This window comes from Oncorhynchus masou, chromosome 15 (assembly GCF_036934945.1).
Source record: "Oncorhynchus masou masou isolate Uvic2021 chromosome 15, UVic_Omas_1.1, whole genome shotgun sequence".
Taxonomy (NCBI): domain Eukaryota; kingdom Metazoa; phylum Chordata; class Actinopteri; order Salmoniformes; family Salmonidae; genus Oncorhynchus; species Oncorhynchus masou.
The window spans coordinates 41,791,483-41,801,768 of record NC_088226.1 but is presented as its reverse complement, the minus strand read 5'-3'; the positions used below and the strand labels follow the sequence as shown (position 1 = coordinate 41,801,768).

The following is a 10,286-nucleotide window of genomic DNA, read 5'->3' as shown; positions in this document are numbered from 1 at the left end:
TTCCCGCTCAGCCCAGTCAAAACTGTTCGCTGCTCTGGCCCCCCAATGGTGGAACAAACTCCCTCACGACGCCAGGACAGCGGAGTCAATCACCACCTTCCGGAGACACCTGAAACCCCACCTCTTCAAGGAATACCTAGGATAGGATAAGTAATCCTTCTCACCCCCCCCTTAATGACTTAGATGCACTATTGTAAAGTGGCTGTTCCACTGGATGTCAGAAGGTGAATTCACCAATTTGTAAGTCGCTCTGGATAAGAGCGTCTGCTAAATGACTTAAATGTAATGTAAATGTACCTCATGAGCTCCATCACAGTCTGGTGTGCTAATGCACGTCAGTGCTGGAGGAATATGTCAACATGCAGTAAAACACAATAATTAAGAGTAGGTCGACTTGGGCTGCTGTTACATTAGAAAAGCATCAGTGGTTAGTCTAACCTAGGTCATATACTACTACAACAGTATGTGATAGCAAGGTCATATACTACTACGACAGTATGTGATAGCTAGGTCATATACTACTACGACAGTATGTGATAGCTAGGTCATATACTACTACGACAGTATGTGATAGCAAGGTCATATACTACTACGACAGTATGTGATAGCTAGGTCATATAATACTACGACAGTATGTGATAGCTAGGTCATACTACTACGACAGTATGTGATAGCTAGGTCATATACTACTACGACAGTATGTGATAGCTAGGTCATATACTACTACGACAGTACGTGATAGCAAGGTCATATACTACTACGACAGTACGTGATAGCAAGGTCATATACTACTACGACAGTATGTGATAACTAGGTCATATACTACTACGACAGTATGTGATAGCTAGGTCATATACTACTACGACAGTATGTGATAGCTAGGTCATATACTACTACGACAGTATGTGATAGCTAGGTCATATACTACTACGACAGTATGTGATAACTAGGTCATATACTACTACGACAGTATGTGATAGCTAGGTCATATACTACTACGACAGTATGTGATAGCTAGGTCATATACTACTACGACAGTATGTGATAGCTAGGTCATATACTACTACGACAGTATGTGATAGCTAGGTCATATACTACTACGACAGTATGTGATAGCTAGGTCATATACTACTACGACAGTATGTGATAGCTAGGTCATATACTACTACGACAGTATGTGATAGCTAGGTCATATACTACTACGACAGTATGTGATAGCTAGGTCATTTGGAACACACACTGAGTATACCAAAGCGTTTCACAAGGATACTGGCCCATGTTAACTCTAATGCTTCCTACTGTTGTGTCACATTGGCTGGATGTCCTTTGGGTGGTGGACTAGTCTTGATACACCCTGGAGCGGGAAAAACTCAGCAGCTTTACAGTTCTTGGCACAAACCGTTGCGCCAGGCACCTTCTACCATACCCCATTCAAAGGCAACAAATGTTTTTGTCTTTCCCATTCACCCTTTGAAAGGCACACACACACAATCCATGTCCCAATTGTCTCGAGGCTTAAAAATCCTCCTTTGATCTGTCTCCTCGCCTTCATCTACACTGATTTGAAGTGGCTTTAACAAGTGACATCAATAAGTGATCATATATTTCACCCTATTCACCTGGTCAGTCTGTCATGGTAAGAGCAGGTATTCTTAATGTTTTGTATACACAGTGTAGGTCTAGGAATGTGAACGCTAATTTGTTGCATATTTGGCACACCAGTAGGTTATAGATAAAACGGACTCATTATCACCCACACTGTCAGACCCACACACACACAGCGGAGCTGTTAGACTCCCTCCTCTGTACCTGTTTAGATGGGTCTTGATCTCTTACTGACTCACACATGTCCATTCTGCCTGTCCAATGGATGATTTTGCTGGAACGTGCATGGGAGTTTGTGTGCGTGTGTGTGTTCACAGGGCTGCTGCCTGCCAAAGTAGTGTTGGGAGAGAGACAGACCGTTGAGGGGTTCTGTTTCCTGTCTGATAAGACCAGCTCCCAGCTAGGCAAATATATCTGAGGGGCTTTGACTGACTGCATGGCCTCTGGATCTGGGGGGGGGATTATATGTGCACTATATGTGCACATGCAAGTGTTTACTCAGTGTCCTTATTGCACTTAGTTTGAATTTTAGCATTCAAGATGCAAATTCTTTTGAACATGATTTGCATGTTGTGGACCAGATGCTATGCCACAAGGCCATGTGACAGATGTTGAACAGCCAAGTCAGTCTGTACTCCTTTGTTATGAACACATTCTTGTTTAACTGAATGCCATCAGAATAAGGAAACGAAAAAGCGAGATTATTTGCACAAATGGCATCAGGGAAGAATGTTGTTCTGCAGCTAAGTCACATGTGCAGCTGTCTGTCTGAGAGAGTAGTCCCTGGCAGCTGATCTGAGAACCAGACCAAACAGGGCTTCAAGGCTGGTTTGTGTCACTACATTAGCATTGGAATGCTAATGCTAGCACCATGCCTGTTATGCTGTCTTGTCTGGAGGAGACACGACACATACACACTCTTACACGGGCAAACACATCTGTCACTATCTTGGCGAGGTCGCAGTTGTAAATGAGAACTTGTTCTCAACTAGCCTACCTGGTTAAATAAAGGTGAAATCAATAAATAAAATAAAATAAAACTGTGAGCCATTGGAGTCTGCCATTCGTGGCAGGTGTGTGCGGCATGCTGATGCCACTCCCATGGCTGGACCTGATGAGTGTGTCCGGTGCCAGCTGTCAGTATTGCCTACAGTGCCTAGACCAGGCGAATGCCACAGGTGCTTTGATTGTTGGAATGTGTCTGTCGGTCATTGCTTGTTGTGGGGCCTTTTAGCAAGGTACCTCAACCTAGATTGACAATAAAAGTTATAGTTAAACAGTAGCCTACTTTGTCTGGGTAGGATGTAAGGAATGGGATTGATATGTTGTCAGATCAGACCCATCCTCCTAGCCCACTGATGCATGCAGAGGTGTCACTTAGGTAACTGGTTCCTAACACCATAACCAGACAAAGGGCCTCTTGTAGGGGGAGAGGGAGGTACCTCTGTCTCATTCCAGGAGGGGGGCTATTCTCTGGTCTCCTTGCTTCCCTTGCTGGTTGTTATCAGTGTAACACAGCCCCATTACAACCTGTTAACAACCCCCCTGTGGTAATACACTCCAATAGGCACTGATTCTATAATGAGGTCAACGCTAGAGCATTTGAACCAATTTAGGAAAAATTCACTATACTATTCATTCCATTTGGCAAATCCTTACTAGCCTAGTCAGTCATGCATTGATGTCAATTGGAGACATAGTGATCATTTGATGTTTGTATTTGCCCCAAATACAAAAGTTGCATTGTTTGTTCTTGTGTTTTTCGGACGGGCTTCTGGTCAGGTGACAAATTGCTCCTGTTTTAGCAACTTCCTGATGTGAATTAAAATCATATTTGAAAAAAAATGTTTTCCTTCCCCTGTCAGCTCTCTCAGACGAGCTGTAGGGATCACCACCTTCCATTGCGTATTTCGATATTCCTCACTCGCGTGAGGGGGTCACAGTCACCCCAAGGGTGATTTGAGTGCGAGTGCGCGGGAGGGCTCGCCTCATTGATTTCTCGTTAAGACGAAACCCAGTGGGATCCCGGGCTGTCTGTAGTTAACCTTCATTTAACTAGGCAAGTCATGTCATTGTGAATCAGGGAAACAAACTTGGCTCTCAGCCTGTGACACACAAATGCAATGTGAGAGAGTGTGATAAACTTTATGTCGGCTGATTCCTGCCCTACAAAAGAAAAAGGAATTTATTACCGCCCTCACTCACACTAAGCACTGCAAACTTTTTTAAATCTAACTGTACATCGTGTAATCTAATGCACGTAAAGGGCAGTAGTTGTCCTCTCTCTCTCTCTCCTTGTAATCTGACATTCTCAGTCTCACTGGGAGAAAGGGGATGTTGGCCTTGTGTTTGAGGATCCGTTTCGTTTTCAGTTTGTTCTAGTCATGTGACGATTTCCAAGAAAATGCTTGGTCATGATCCATGTGCCATTAAAGTTCAAGATTAATACAACAACAAGGTTCAGATCTCCACATAATCTTCACTACACATATCATAGGCCTGATTTCTAACACGAGATCTGTGCAGGTAACTAGAGTTTTTTTTTTTCCCCAAATCTTCCATTAACATGAATGCATGATTTAGGTGATCATCAGAGTTAAGTGTGCACTTCTACACTTGCAGATATTAGGATACTCTTGAAGATCCCCGAATGATGAATAGATGACCATGAGTAAATTAGGAACATATGCAGCAGCTTTGTATGAATGGTGTCTTTGAATGTACAGCATGTGGAGAAGGTCAAGGAAGTTTTCCTATGCTGACTTTGCATTCTGCCCATGTGCATCTTGTCTGCACTGACCCTCAAATACTGTATACCAAGTTTAGCACGGTGCACACACTCTAAAAAGTTCTGCTAGCCACCTTTTTTTTTGTGGAACCCTGTTGCCTAGAACCTTTCGAGTCACCAACTCAAAGTATTTCAGTGTTCAATACTTAAAGTAATAAAGTGATATCAACACCCCTATGGTCGTCTTTTTAAATTGTAATTACTTAACTGTTTTATGAACATTTTGACACTAAATTGCATTATGTATTCTGAACTATAAGGGTTGAAGTTACTTAAGCGTCTAGGAGCAACAATGGCTCAGCCGTGAAGTGGTAGGTTACTCAAGCTCACAGAACAGGACCTCTGAGTGCGTGTCTGAAAACGTGTCTGTCCTCGGTTGCAACACTCACTACCGAGGTCCAAACTGCCTCTGGAAGCAATGTCAGCACAATAACTGTTCGTCGGGAGCTTAATGAAATGGATATTCACGGCCGATCAGCCTAAGATCATTATTCGCAATGCCAAGCGTCGGCTGGAGTGTTCTCAAGCTCATCGCCAATGGACTGTGGAAACGCTTTCTCTGGAGTGATAAATCACACCTTGCCATCTGGCAGTCCGATGGACGAATCTGGGTTTGCCGGGGTAATGCTACCAGCATGACTGCATAGTGCTAACTGTAAAGTTTGGTGTAGGAGGAATAATGGTCTGGGTTTGTTTTTCATGGTTCAGGCTAGGCCCGTTAGTTTCAGTGAAGGGGAATCTTAACGCGACAGCATACAAGGACATTCTAAATTATTCTGAGCTTCCAACTTTGTGGCAACAGTTTGGGGAAGGCCCTTTCCTGTTTCAGCATGAAAACATGCCCCCCCGTGCACAAAGCAAGGTCAATACAGAAATGGTTTGTCGATATGGGTGTGGAAGAACTGGTCTGCACAGAACCCTGACCTCATTTATAGCAACAAAGTGGGAACCAACTCCATATTAATGCCCATGATTTTGGAATGAGATGTTTGACGAGCAGGTGTCCACATACTTTTGGTCATGTACTGTACTTAAATTACTAACCTTAATTTAAAAAAAAAGAATTCAAGTATAAGTAGTAAGTATTTCTGATTAGTGGTCATGTCCTAATGTTTAACATTGTTTATCTTGCCCATTTCTCTAGCAATAACTGGAGCTAGAGCTCGAAGCCTTACAGAATGCTACGTTAGCCTCTGTTGTTAAGAGTGATGCACATGACCTTGTTGATGGTGGGAAATGCTTGTCTCATTATTGAACATCAGTTAGCTCGACGGTTTCGATATCATTCATCATGACCAATTACACATCATAGCACAATAAACGAGTTAAATCTGTTTTAGCAATATACTTTTCTTTCTTCAGACATGCATATATTTTTTTGTAAAAGTATCATGAAGTCAAAACATTTTGAATTGCCCTCAAGCCTCGAAAAAAAAGAGCCACGTGGCACTATTAAGTATTTATAACGTGCAATAAAATAATCATTCTATATCAGCACAATACAGATAAATCAAGTGTTTTAAAAAAAAACTCAAAATAAAATACATTGTTGTTGGTCACATACAAATATTTTGCATATGTTATCACAGGTGCAGTGAAATGCTAATGTTTCAAGCTCCAACAGTGAAGTAATACCTAACAAAGACATTCAGAAATATCAGAACAAGCAACGTCCAATTCCGGAATATAAATACTTCAGAAAGCATTTACACTCATTGCCTTTTACAGCCTTAATTTAAAATGTATTATATTTAAATGTTGTGTTACTAATCTACACACAATACCCCATAATGTCAAAGTGGAATTATGCTTTTAGAAATGTTTACAAATGTAAAGAAAATGAGATGTAGAAATGTCTTGAGCCATTCAACCATTCAAGTATTCAACCCTTTTGTTATGTTCAGCCTAAAAAGTTCAGATATAAACATTTGCATGGACTCTGTGTGCAGTAATAGTGTTTAACGTAACGATTTTTAAATGACTACCTTGTCTTTGTACACCACACATACAAAAATCTGTAAGGTTCCTCAGTCGAGCAGTGAATTTCAAGCACAAATTCAACCGCTCAGACCAGGGAGGTTTTGCAATGGTTCGCAAAAAAGGGCACATATTGGTAGATGGGTAAAACAACTAAACAGACATTGAATATCCTTAGAGCATGGTGCAGGTATTAATTACACTTTGGATGGTGTATCAATACACCCGGTCACTGCAAAGATACAGGCATCCTTCCTAACTCAGTTGCCGGAGAGGAAGGAAACCACTTAGGGATTTCACCATGAGGCCAATGTTGATTATAAAACAGAGTTTAATGGCTGTGATAGGAGATAACTGAGAATGGATCAACAACATTGCCATTACTCCACAATATGAAAATAAATTACAGAGTGAAAAGAAGGAAGCCTGTATAGAATGAATGAGTGAATACATCAATATTTAAAAAAATGCATCCTGTTTGCAGTAAGCCACTAAACTAATACTACAAAGAAATGTACTTTTTGTCCTAAAAACAAAGTGTTATGTTTGGGGAAAATCCAACACAACACATCACTGAGTACTGCTTTATATTTTCAAGCATGGGGGTTGCATCATCATGTTATGGGTATGCTTGTCAGGACTAGGGTGTTTTTTTTAGGATAAAAGGAAAAAGAATAGAGCTAAGCACAGGCAAAATACTAGAGGAAAACTTGGTTCACTTTGCTTTCCAACAGACATTGGGAGACGTTCACCGTTCAGCAGGACAATTACCTAAAACACAAAGTCAAATACACAGTGGAGTTGCTTACCAAGACGACATTGAATTTTCCTGAGTGCCCTAGTTACAGATTTGACTTAAATCGGCTTGAAAATCTTTGGGAGGACTTGAAAATGGCTATCTAGCAATGATCAAAAACCAACTTAACAATGCTTGAAGAATTTTTTAAAAGAATAATGGACAGATATTATACAATCCAAGTGTGCAAAGCTCTTTGAGACTTACGCAGAAAAACTCACAGCTGTAATTGCTGCCAAAGGTGATTCTAACATGTATTGACTCGTGGTTAAATGCTTATCTCATCAAGATATATAATTGTTTAATTTTATGTTTTTTTTAATGTAAAAATGTTCTCCCACTTTGACATTTAGAGTATTTAGTGTAGATCGTTGACCAAAACAGACAATTGAAAAACATTTTAATACAACAAAATGTGGAAAAACTCAAGGGGTGTGAATACTCTCTCAAAGCACTGTATGTATATAATGTATGGACAATATATGAATAGAAAATGTGTGTACAGCAGGAGTTATATAGGATGAGCCTTGACTAGAATACTGTATATACATATTAAGTTGGTATGTCAACATTATTAAAGTGACCAATTCAATGACTATGTACATAGGGCAGCTGTCTCTAAGGTGCAGGGTAGAGTACCGGGTGGCAGCCGGCTAGTAACTGTGACTAAGGTTCAGGGTATGGTATGGTGCAGAGGATGACGAGTGGTGACTATTTAACAGTCTGGAGATTAGAAGTTGTTTTTTAGTCTCTCTGTCCCAGCTTTGACGCACCAGTACTGTCTCTGCCTTCTAGATTGTAGCGGGGTGAACAGGTCACGGCTCGGGTGGCTGAGGTTCTCAATGACCTCCTTGACCTTCCTGTGACACCGGGTGCTGTACATGTCTTCAAATATCAATGTGTCTGACTACTACTTTATATTGTAAAGACATAAAACATAAAGTAAGAACAACTTATTTGATGTTATACTGATTTTTAAAATATTAAATCATAACTTTTAAAAACAACTTTAGCAGAACACAAATAATTCAAGTTATATTTACTCAATATCTTAATATTTGTGAACAGTACTCAAACATATTAAGCGATAAGAAATCTTATTGACATAATGAGTTGGTACCACTTTCATGATTTGAGTTCTACTGACCTTTTGGAGATGTTTGAGAAGCCGCTACTCAATTTCTTTAATGAGTCAGGCAGTTACGTTTTACAGTGCAGAAATAGCTTTCAACAGTAGTACTATTTTCCCCATGTTGCTCAATTGAATATATGTGTGTGCATGCACTGCATTGTATACAGCCTCCGACTTTGTCCTTTGTGTGAGTTGTAAGAAGGACTAGAGGTGAGTAATCGTGCAGGATTGCAGGGAGCAGTCAGCCCGGTGGCTTCCAAGAAGAGAGAAGTCATGCTGGTCTGTTATGAGAACCACATCTCCTTCATTTGACCCTCTTGCCCTCTCCACAGAGAGAGCGGTGGGGCGGAAGGAGAGAGGGGAGGGGGAAGAGGTTTGTACATATACGCTCAGTATTCACAGCCACAGAACTCTGGGGCGTTGGGAAGTTCCAAAGACCACAGAGGGGGAGGAGGTTGGGTGGCATTCCTGTTCTGATATTCTCAACCCCTCCCTTTTCCCCTCTGTCCCCTCTCTACTTCTGCCTTCTGTTAGCAGTGATAAGCAGTCAGTCAGGCGGTCGGCCTCGTGAGGAACTCTCCCTCTGCAGTGGTGTGATAGCGAATGATATCATGCATCCCCAACCCCCAACCACCACCCCTTCCTCAGAGTGCTACTGATGATGCCATGATTGGATCATTCTCATCCTTCCAAATAAGGAAAGGATGTTCCAGTTCCAACTGTTCTTAAAATCTGAACTAGGGTCGACCTTACTAACCTTTTAACTTACTACTCACTCAGGTGTAGCCTGTAAATTGCACGCTGCATGAAAAAATACTTTTCGTTATTCTTATGCCTGGAGTAGCTGTGCATTAGTGCATGCTCAACAGTCTGACCACGAGGCATTGTGAGCTTCAAGTCTGACCTGTGTCCCAGAGTGGAATCTGTGGAGTATTATTTTTGAACTATTGTAGCTACTGTGTCTCTGGCAGCATAATAATGACTTATCACATATTCATTTGTGTGCTAAGTGTCATTACGCCGGTCTAAAGTCAAGTGTCAGGGATTGTGGTCCAGCCCATGTCTCCCATTGTCAACGCTTTAGATTTTTGTGACTTCAAGACACGCCTACTAAAACCAGTCACAGATCACGTTCAAACAACGCACCCACACACCCGGAATGTTGTTTTTATGAGCATGTTGTATGTACTATAAATTTATCTGTGAACAGGTTCTTCTTGAATTTGTGCAAGCACACTGACTTTTCATGTAATCCTTTTAACGTGCGTGTGTTTTCTCGCAGCGATTCCTCGCATGCGCGTTCTAAAATCTGCAGGATTCATCTTGTTTGTGAACGGTGTTTTTTGGAGTTGTTAGCATACCGTCTCTGTCTGTTTCACCCGCTTTACAAAAGGTCCTGTAAAACACACTGTACTATTTCACTCTCTTTACAAATGTCTTTCCTCTTGCTTCACAAACCTTAAGAAGTATCATTCCTCATATATAGAAGACAATGTTCTTGTGCTTAGAAGTAGCTATACATTTCGTTTTTTTCATCTAAGTGAGTTACGGCACAGTTACTACCGTGTATAGTCATGTTTGTAGGACTTCCAGCATTTGACAGATAACAGAAAGAACTCTAAGGACTGCAGCATGCATGTGAAATGATGCACGGAATACAGTTGAAGTCGGAAGTTTACATACACTTAGGTTGGAGTCATTAACTAGTTTTTCAACCACTTCACGCATTTCTTATTAACAAAGCATAGCTTAAACAGCTTGGAAAATTCCAGACAATTGTGGCTTTAGAAGCTGATAGGCTAATTGACATCATTTGAGTCAATTGGAGGTGTACCTGTGGATGTATTTCAAGCCTACCTTCAAACTCAGTGCCGCTTTGCTTGACATCATGGGAAAATCAAAAGAAATCAGCCAAGACCTCAGAAAAAAATTGGATACCTCAACAAGTCTGGTTCATCCTTGGGAGCAATTTCCGAATGTGTGAATCT

General features: G+C 41.1%; 1 long non-coding RNA gene across 1 annotated transcript; it reads right to left on the bottom strand.

The window, feature by feature from the left end:
• Positions 1 to 5,840: 5,840 nt before the first annotated feature.
• LOC135555101 (uncharacterized) lies at positions 5,841 to 8,633 on the bottom strand. The gene is made up of 2 exons (XR_010457826.1): positions 8,314 to 8,633; positions 5,841 to 8,079 (listed from the first exon to the last, which is right to left on the bottom strand). It is a non-coding gene; the product is annotated as an uncharacterized LOC135555101 (long non-coding RNA).
• Positions 8,634 to 10,286: the final 1,653 nt, after the last annotated feature.